The sequence below is a fragment of the Triticum dicoccoides genome, chromosome 4B (genome assembly GCF_002162155.2).
Source record: "Triticum dicoccoides isolate Atlit2015 ecotype Zavitan chromosome 4B, WEW_v2.0, whole genome shotgun sequence".
Taxonomy (NCBI): domain Eukaryota; kingdom Viridiplantae; phylum Streptophyta; class Magnoliopsida; order Poales; family Poaceae; genus Triticum; species Triticum dicoccoides.
Window position 1 is genome coordinate 142934975 of NC_041387.1, and position 9468 is coordinate 142944442.

The 9468-nt window shown below is 41.8% G+C and overlaps 1 long non-coding RNA gene across 2 annotated transcripts; it reads right to left on the reverse strand.

Moving 5' to 3' along the window:
• Positions 1–5120: 5120 nt before the first annotated feature.
• On the reverse strand, positions 5121–9254 carry LOC119295500. Of its 2 annotated transcripts, XR_005144038.1 has the most exons (9): positions 8951–9254; positions 8822–8861; positions 8626–8731; positions 8332–8514; positions 7592–7703; positions 6683–6781; positions 6340–6552; positions 5540–5725; positions 5121–5330 (listed from the first exon to the last, which is right to left on the reverse strand). It is a non-coding gene; the product is annotated as an uncharacterized LOC119295500 (long non-coding RNA). The 2 variants fall into 2 exon arrangements; XR_005144039.1 differs by having other exon boundaries at positions 5121–5632.
• Between the last annotated feature and the right edge of the window lie 214 nt (positions 9255–9468).

Below are 9468 nucleotides of genomic sequence, written 5' to 3' on the forward strand. Positions count from 1 at the left end.
AAATTGGTTGAAGCCCTCGAGGAAAATCGTTTGAAGACTTCCTGCACTTTATGTTTGTAAGTAACAATGTGTACCCATGTGTAACGAGAGTAATCATCAACAATAACAAAGCCATATAGGGATGCATCATTTGTCACAGCAGAATAATGATTAGGACCGAAGAGATCCATGTGAAGCAATTCAAATAGTCAAGTGGTGGTCATGATAGTCTTCGCTGGATGCTTGACCTTAGTCATCTTCCCAGCTTCACAGGCTCCGCATAAGTGATCCTTGAGGAATTTGACATTGTCAATGCCAATGACATGCTTCTTCTTCGCGAGCGTGTGCAGATTCCTCATGCCAGCATGACCAAGTCATCGATGCCATAGCCAGCCTTCTGAAGCTTTTGCAAGTAAGCACACGACAGGTTGTGGTCAGAAATCAACAATGTACAAGTCTCCTCTCCTAAAGCCTTCGAAGACTTTGGAATTGTCAGCTTCCATGATCACAACACAACGATACTTGCCAAAGACAACAACCATATCAAGATCACAAAGCATTGAGACAGACATGAGGTTGTATCCTAAGGACTCGACAAGCATGACTTTGTCCATGTGTATGTCCTTAGAGATCGCAACCTTACCTAGACCCAATACCTAACTTTTGTCTTTGTCAGCGAAGATGATATGCTTCAGATGTGACGGTGTTAAGGGAGCATCCATCAATAGATTCTTGTCACCGGTCATATGATTTGTACATCCACTATCGAGGACCCACTCATTTGCTTTGGGTTGATCATCCTGCAGATGAATTAGTGCAGCTTATAAACTCATATACTTCATCGGTGAAGAATATGACATCAGTATCATCAGTTCAATTTCATCAAGCAATAGCACAGATAAGCAGTGTGAGGACATGTGAAATGAAGGTTCATTTCATCATGATTAGCCTGCGTCCTATCAGGCACAGTTCAGGTCTCCAACAAATTTTTCAGTTGTTTTGAGCACGACTGGAGACCTAACCCTGCATAAGAGATTAGTTCTTTTTCTTCACCACCCACATCTGGAGAGGTGGCTAAGAATTCATCACTCTGCGAGCACCATTTGAGAAAGGTGGCATGGACGCCAGTCCACTTCGTTTTGCATAAGAGGGGTTAGGGTAAGCATACGAATAAGCAGAGAAATTCTTCGAGGACTTATGAACATAATGATTTGAAGAATAATGCACATATTCTAGCCCTTAGCTCTACCCTGCGAAACAGAGTTGTTAGCACGATGATGTTCATATGAGGATTTTGATCCTTTTGAGGAATTTGATCCATGTGAGGAATTTGGTCCGTATGAGGACTTGGATCCATATGAAGAATTTGGTCCATATGAAGAGTTTGATCTGGAGTTCCTATTCTTCACTGGTGGTGTCATGAGGACATTCACCTAAAGACTTTCAACATAACTTTTGGGAACCCAGATTTTCTTCATAGGGGAACCGTTCCTGCAGTTAGTGCCAACATATCTAGCAAATACTTCACCATTCTGATTTTTGAACAGTTTATAGTTGGAGTCAAATGACTCATCAGAAGAATGAGAAGATTCACACGTAAAGCCAGATAAGTTAGATGGATCAACTGGAGGTCCCTTTGCAGCAACCCATGAGGTTTTGGGGTACTGCTCAGGCTTCCAATATGTTCCATTAGCATTAAGTTTCCTCTCAAAGGCAATACCCTCTTTCCTAGGGTTCCTGTTGAGGATCTGCTTCTTAAGCACATCACAAAGAGTCTGATGCCCTTTGAGGCTTTTGTACATGCCTGTCATATACAATTCCTTCAGCCCTGCATCGTCAGTGATATTAGCAATGTCCTCAAATGAGGAATTAGTGATAGCAGAGGCAGGTGAAGAACTTGTAACATTTGAAGCATTTGAACATTCAGGTGAAGAATTAGCAGATTCTCGTTCAATGCACTTTAAGCATGAAGGATCAAATTCTTCCTGAGTAGCGTTGATTTGTTGAGCAAGTAATGAATCGCGCTCCTTCTAAAGATCTTCATAACTCACTCTTAGCTTCTCAAGATCTTGCTTTCTTTGAAGAGATTCATAAGAAAGCTTCTCGTGATCAGTTAAGAGAGTTTTATGATGACTTTGAAGGTTGTCAAACTTAGACTGAAGTCTCTGAAGATTTTCAGTTAAGTCTTTAGTGCGGTCCATTTCATCACCCAACATATCATCACTTTTGTCTAGCATGTTTTGAAGTTTTTCAATAGCCTTTTGTTGTTTCACAGCAATCTTAGCAAGTTTAGAGTAGCTAGGCTTAAGATTTTCATCAGATTCATCCTCACTTGATTCAGAGGAGGGGTATTTAGTTACCTTAGCAGCCTTTGCCATGAAGCAATAGGTGGGAGCGTAGTTGTCATTGCCTTCATCAGCGTTGTTGGTGTTGCCATTTTCTTTAGAGTTGAAGATAGACTTGCTGACAAATGCGGTAGCAAGAGCTAGACTTGCCACACCTGACTCAGACTCCTCAAATGCCTCCTCTTCCTCATTATCCTCAGATTCAGCCTCAGAATCCATTTCCTTGCCAATGAATGCCCGAGCCTTCTTGGAACTTCTCTTCTTGTGGGATGAAGACTTCGAGGATTTTGATGATGAAGACTTTGAAGATTTCTTCTTCTTCTTGGCATCATCAGAACTGTAATCCTTGTATTTCTTCTTCTTTACTTCCTTGTCCCATTGAGGACAATCTTGAATGTAGTGACCAGGCTTCTTGCATTTGTGGCATAGCCTTCTCTTATAGTCACTTGATGAGGAATCACTTCTCCTTGAAGATTTTCCAAAGCGACCACATCTTAAGAATTTCTGGAACTTCTTCACGAGCAGTGCTAGCTCCTGGCTCAATTCTTCAGGATCACCAAGGCTACTACCAGAATCTTCACATTCAGATTCAGACACTGCCTTGGCCTTCAGGGCACGTGTTCTGACATAGCTTGAACCATAGAGATCTCTCTTTTCAGCAAGCTGGCACTCATGAGTATTTAGCCTCTCGAGGATATTAGTGGGATCTAGTGACTTGTAATCAGCACGCTCTTGAATCATCAGTGTCAGAGTGTCAAATGATGAATCGAGTGATCTCAGCAATTTCTTCACCACCTCATGGTCGGTGATGTCAGTGGCACCGAGCGCTTGAAGCTCATTTCAGATATCAGTGAGGCGATCGAAGGTCTGCTGAACATTTTCATTATCGAGTCTTTTGAAGCGGTTGAAGAGATTGCAAAGAACGTCAACACGAGAGTCACGTTGAGTTGAGACTCCTTCGTTTACTTTGGAGAGCCTATCCCAGATAAGCTTAGCAGTTTCCAAAGCACTCACTCTACCATACTGCCCTTTACTCAGATGACCACATATGAAATTCTTCGCTTGAGAATCGCGTTGCTCGAATCTCTTCACATCAGCAGCATTCAGGGAAGGTGTGACTGAGGGAACACCATTTTCCATAACGTACCAGAGATCGTTGTCAATTGCTTCAAGATGCATTCGCATCTTATTCTTCCAGTAGGGGTAGTCCGTGCCATCGAAGGTAGGACACCCAGCAGAGACCTTGATCATACCTGCGGTCGACATAACTAGAACTCTAGGTGGTTAAACCAAAATCACACAGAACAAGGGAGTACCTTGCTCCGATACCAATTGAAAGTGCGTTATATCGACTAGAGGGGGGTGAATAGGCGATTTTTATGAATTCTTCACTGAGGAATTTGCCGGTGAGGAAATTCCTTAGCGAAGAACTACTTGCAGCGGAATAAGTACTCAGAAGTAAGCATGACAGAATACACACATGGTCATCATGATGAAATGAAGACCAACACAGAGTACAGAAAGCGTAAACACAGGATAACACAAGATGAAGACAAACAGACTGAAGAAATTGAACTGAGGAAATTAAGAAAGTCTTCAGTCAAAGTCTTCAAACACAGATATGAACAATCACTCAACACAGTAATGAGGAAATGAAAGAGTTGAGGAAATAAAACCAGTAAGGATGGTGAAGACAATGATTTGGTAGACCAGTTCCAACTGCTGTCTCAGTTGTACATCTGGTTGGAGCGACTGAATATTTAAACTCGAGGACACACAGTCTCGGACACCCAATCGCTGAGCACGCAGCTCAGGACACCAAGTCCTCACCGTATTCTCCTTGAACTAAGGTCACACAGACATCGTCCAATAACTCGTGGTAAGTCTTCAAGCGACTTCCAAACCTTCACAGACTTCGGTCACTCGGCAATCCACAATTCCTCTTGGATGTTCTAGACCATGACGCCTAACCGTCTGGAAGAAGCACAGTCTTCAAAGGTAACAAGTGTCGGATCCACGCAGGATCAATCTCTTCAGTGATGCTCAATCACTTTGGGTTTGTAGATGTTTGGGTTTGAGTTTTTCCTCACTCGATGATTTTCGCTCAAAGTCCTCGGAGGATGGGTTGATCTCAAATGACAAGTGTCAGTTTCTCTCAGAGCAGCCAACCAGCTAGTGGTTGTAGGGGCGGCTATTTATAGCCTAGAGAGCAGCCCGACATGATAAGACATAAATGTCCTTCAATGATATGACCGTTAGGTGGATAAGATATTTTGGGACAGCTGGCACACAGCACAGCAACGGTCGGAAATTTGACTCTCAAATTCCTCAGGGCTATCATGTTCCTCACTATGTAGGCAATCCGCACTGGCGAATTCCTAACTCCTCAGTCAGAACAAATTCCTCAATGAGCAGAAGAACTTCGTCTCTGTCACTGAAGAAATTGACTGAACTATATGAGATTTCCAATGGCTTCACTCGAAGGGGTGGTAGGTGTAGGATTTTGAGTTGAGCATCACATGGAAATTTTTCCTTAGTATTTCCTCGACCCCCTTTAACAGTACGGTGTTTACTATGGTTCAAGAAAGAAAAAAACAAAACTATGAAAACGAAAGTCTTCAACCTTCGTATTCCTTGCATGAATATCAAGTCTTCACGAACACACTAATTTCTTCACTTTCAAAGTCTTCATGAAAGTCTTCAGGAATAACAAAATCTTCAATCGAAGATATTCATTTTTAGGGGTCAACTTTCTCTGTAAATATCAAACTCCTCATAGACTTATAGACCTGTGTACACTCATAAACACATTAGTCCCTTAACCTATAAGTCTTCAATACACCAAAATCACTAAGGGGCACTAGATGCACTTACATGCTTGAAAGTAACTAAACAGTTCACTGCCAAGCTGACGACCTACAACAGCTTCGCTTCAATTTTAGTGGTACACCACCACGTGAGTTTCAGGGTTCACATTTGTGAATTTTGATTCGATAAACACGCAAACTATTCCAGAAAATTTCAAAATCATTATGTCATGAATTCATCAATGAAAATGAGCTATTGCGAGACACAGCAGTACATAAAAGATAAACAAGCAAAGAACCTAAACTACTCTATGAAATGTTCAAGTGCCTCAATCAACAAAACATGAGCAAACTGGATAAAGATTAAATGTTCTAAGGTAGATTTTCAAACCCTTAGGTGGTGGTTACCTGGATGTAGATTTGTTGGCTTCAGTGAAGCCTGAAATTGGCCTTGCAGATTAGTTCACAATGAGAACAATTAGATCCATTGATCAATGGGCCCTACAGATTGGTGAGCAATTAATGAGCAATGGGCCTTGCAGATTAGTTCACAATCAATCAGATCCTTGAGATAAAAGCCAGGAACTCATCCATCTGCAATCACAATGAGAAAATTTCCATTTGTAGGCAAATGGTAGAAATAACAGCACATGAATTGGTGAGACTGTAATTGACAACATAAAAGCTGGGGCCACAAGGTATAGAACATCATACAGATAACAAATTGGTAATATAGAATTTCCAACAGTCAAGGAAATATTATTTAATTGACTTGCTATGAATGTGCTAGCAAACGCATAATGAGAAACATTTAGAAAGTAATGCAATAAACATAGAACAAGCCTACTAAAAACAGTTGAGTTCACAACTCAGCCTAGATAATAGTGCATAACTTGGCGAGCAGAAGCAATGCTGATGAACACACAAGTACCATTACATGACAATAATTCAAGTACAGAATAATGCATTGGCTTTATTATAATTAGATGTAGCACATTTAAAAACAATGGCCTTCTAAAATTTGCAACCATATTTAATAAATATCAGAGCAAATTAACAACGCAATATGAACTAAGTATTGCGAAGAACAAAAATGTTGACTACATGTCATAAATTCACAACAAACATTAGAGTAAGACAATAAATTCACAACAATCAACAACTCAATATTATAGCATACACAATAAGAAGGAGCAATGGGTGATTACCAGAAGCCTATCAGAGAAGTATACTGGAGATGATGGAGGGGCGATCTGCTTTCACTTCAGACAACAGCTTGAAGAAAGCTCACAGACCCAAACATACCCGAAGGGACCAAGGGGTGATCTACTTGGCACCTTGGAGCTTGCCCTAAGTGGGTCTGCCTAAGAGCACCGCAAGGTTCACCTCATTTTGCTTTTTCCCTTGCTCCACCTTTGCACCTATGCAGCAACCAACAAATCCACCATTACAAATCTGGCAGACCCAAACGAACCAGATGAAGTGAAGGGCGAAACCTAACACACCTGAACGAACCAGAAGAAGGGAATATGGTGATCTGCTTGTACTCACCTCACACAACAGCTTGTCCTCCAAGAGGACCGCTTTGTTAACCTTCACCTTTTGCTTTCGCTAGCTGCACCTCTGCAGCGACCAAAGCCTGAATAATTCCTACACAAGTTCACAGGGCTGGTGAGACTTTTAATAGAGCAGCCAGCAAATTTTGCACATCTAATTGGTAAAAAAATACAATTAACAATGCTTAGAAACAACTAAACAGTTCACTGCCAAGCTGATGACATAAAACAGCTTTGCTTCAATTTTTGTGACACAGACTCTCAAAATAGCAAAAATAGAATGCCACAAAATTTCATTAATACTTGATCATGCAAGACACACAGTAATTTATAAAATGCAAAACAAAGAACCCAAACTACTCTCTGAAATGTTTTAGTGCCTCATTTAGCAAAACATTAGGAAGCTGGATAAAGATTAACAGTTCCAAAGTAAACTTGGATGGTTGCTTGGGCATAATCCATGCGCAATACTGTTAAAAGGAAAAGATGGCCAACAAAAATCTAAAGCATGAATATTTACTACACAAGTTAGCAGGGCTAGTGAGGCTTTAGTAGAGCAGCCAGCAAAATGTGCATCTAACAGAATATGATTATGTTAAAAAAGCTCAAAAATAACTAAAGGGTTCACCGCCAAGCTGACGACATACAACAGCTTTGCTTCAATTTTAGTGGTACACCACCACCTGAGTTTCAGGGTTTCGATTCGATAAACATGGCAAATTATTCCACAAAAATTCTAAACTTGATAATTATGTCACGAATTAATCAATGAAAATGAGCTATTGCAAGACACAGCAGTATACAAAAGACAAACAAGCAAAGAACCTAAACTACTCTCTGAAATCCACAAAACATGAGCAAGCTAGATATATAAAGATTAAATGTTCCAAGGTACAGTAAAAACCCTTAGGTGGTGGATTCCTGGATGTAGATTTGCTGGCTTCGGTGAAGCAAAGCCTTGCAGATTAGTTCACGATCAATCAGATCCTTGAGATAAAAGCCAGGGACCCATTGACCTGCAAATCACAATGAGAAAAAAAATTATTTGTTGGTAAATGGTAGAAATAACAGCACAGGAATTACTGAGACTGTGTAATTGGTCCATTAAAATGGAAAACCTGGGGCCACAAGGTATAGAACATCATACAGATAACAAATTGGTATATATAATTTCCAACGGTTCAGTAAATATAGTCATTTAATTGACTTGCTATGAATGCGCTAGCAAACACAAAATGAGAAACATTTAAAGAGTAATACAATAAAAAATAGAACAAGCGTATAAAAACAGTTGAGTTCACAACTCGACACAGATAGCGCATAACTTAGCGAGCAGAAGCAATGCTCATGAACACAAGTAACATTACATGACAATAATTCAAGTACAGATTAATGCCTTGGCTTTTATCATAAGCAGATGTAGCGCGTTTAAAAACAATGGCCTTTTAAAATTTGTAACCATATTAAATGAATGGCAGATCAAATTAACAACACAACATGAAACTAAGTATCGTCAAGAACAAAAATGTTGACTGTCAGATAAGGATATGAACGAACTACATTTAATAAATTCACAACATTCATCGGAGTAAAGCAACCCCAATGTTATAGCATACGCAATAAGAAGGAACAATGGGTGATTACCCAAATACTGTCAGAGAAGGATATTGGAGATTATGGAGGGTCGATCTGCTTTCACTTCGAACAGAGCTTGAAGAAATATCAGATTTACCACCTCGGGAGTCGGGACAGCTTGCCCTAAGTGAGCCGGTCTAAGAGCACCGCGCTGTTCACCTCGTTTTGCGTTCACTTACTCCACCTCTACAACTATACAGCAACCAACAAATCTACCATTACAAATCTGGCAGACACGAACGAACCAAAAGAAGGGTGAAACCTAGCAGACCCGAATGAACCAGGAGGGACGAAGGGTAAAACCTAGCAGACCGGAACGAAATTTGCTTGTACTCAACTCAGACAGTAGCTTGTCCTCCAAGAGGACCGCGTTGTTCACCTTGACCTTTTGCTTTCCCTAGCTGCACCTCTGCAGCAACGAACAAATTTACCATTGGAAACATCAAAGACCCGAACGAACCAGAAGAAGGGACGAAGATGGTGATCAGCTTGTACTCACCTCGGACAACAGATCGTCCAACGTGGGCCGGTCGCTCTACCTATGCAACAACCAATCCATACGGATCACCTCGCACATCATAACAGGTGAATAAAAACCTAGAAAAGAGAGATAGCACTACAGAACTACCTTCTGATGTTAGTCACCGCCAGACTTGGCCGGCTTCGACAACCACGGCAGGGTTCGTGGCCTTCGAGTAGGGCGGTCGTGGCATGCGAGTACGATAGTGGGATGAAAAGACAATGGCGCAGGGTCCATGGGAGGTGAGGCCGAGAGGTGGGAGGTGGGAGGTGCCAGGTGCGAGGGCGACAGGTCGGACATCACCTGTTTGCCGGCGAGGTGGTTGGGGGAGAGCGGCGGCGCGACAAGGGGGAGGGTTGCGGCTTCTTCCTAGAGTAGGAAGGGAGGGGGGCCCTAGCTGAATGGGGTTGCAGCAGCGTGCGACCTAGTTGCGTCTCGTGGGCTTGGACCATATAAAGAGACCGTCGTACTGGGCCGAGTGGATCCGTTTTAGCAATGAAACATTCTGAAAATTCTGGGTGGGCCTGGCCCAAGCCCACCCAGGCTACCTCTATGGATCCGCATCGTCCAGCCCCATGTAGGCCTTCTAGAAAAAAACCACATAGAGGAGTGTGGCACACACTCTG